The sequence below is a fragment of the Bison bison genome, unplaced genomic scaffold, assembly GCF_000754665.1.
Source record: "Bison bison bison isolate TAMUID 2011002044 unplaced genomic scaffold, Bison_UMD1.0 scf7180017859141, whole genome shotgun sequence".
Classification (NCBI taxonomy): domain Eukaryota; kingdom Metazoa; phylum Chordata; class Mammalia; order Artiodactyla; family Bovidae; genus Bison; species Bison bison.
In genome coordinates, this window is record NW_011489713.1 from 962 (window position 1) to 1755 (window position 794).

Consider the following 794-nt stretch of genomic DNA (forward strand, 5'->3'; position numbering starts at 1 on the left):
GATGCAAAAGGACACCTCACAGCAATGATCCCTTTCAGACTTTCCCATCACCCCCAAGACACAATGCAATACTGAGGGGTGCTACCATCCAGCCTCATCACAATCACCTCTCACAGAAGGAACCCAGTTTTCCAAGGCCCCACACCATCCTGGCTCAGGCACCAACCTGCAGGTGCTCCTCCTGGAGCCTCACTGCCCTGCTCCATGTTCCCTTGTTCTATGGGACTAGGGACGTCTCTCCAACTTTCTCTTGTGACTCTGGCTCCTAGACCATCGCTCTAGGAGTGAGGGTTGTCCTGCTTCTCCTAGTTCCCCACTGCTAACACAACCTTTCAGGGAGCAGAGGCTCTGTAAAGGTCTTTGGAATAAATTAGCCCTTGGGCAGGTGGCTCAGATTAGTTGTCTTCTACTTCCTTAAATAACCCAGACAAATCCAAATAAACAGAGATAACTTAATTTTTGAGAATGATACCTACAAAGGACAGAAACATGAATTCACTATGATCACTTTATTATTATTTAAATCTTACCCCATCAATATTGCTGCTAAGTAAGCTCATGTTTCCAAAACAGTTCTAATTCCAATTCCAATGTATCCCTTTCAGGATCACAGAACAAAATGGAAGAATGACCAATCTCTTTTACAAAAGAGCAAAACTCTTGTACTTGAAATGGGTAACCACAAACACATTTTGATCCTCATCATTCACAAACTAAGACATTAAAGGTTATTTAGCCTTCTATTAAACTGTCAAAGTTTGGAAATTTTGTAATGAAAACAGATATGAATCTCC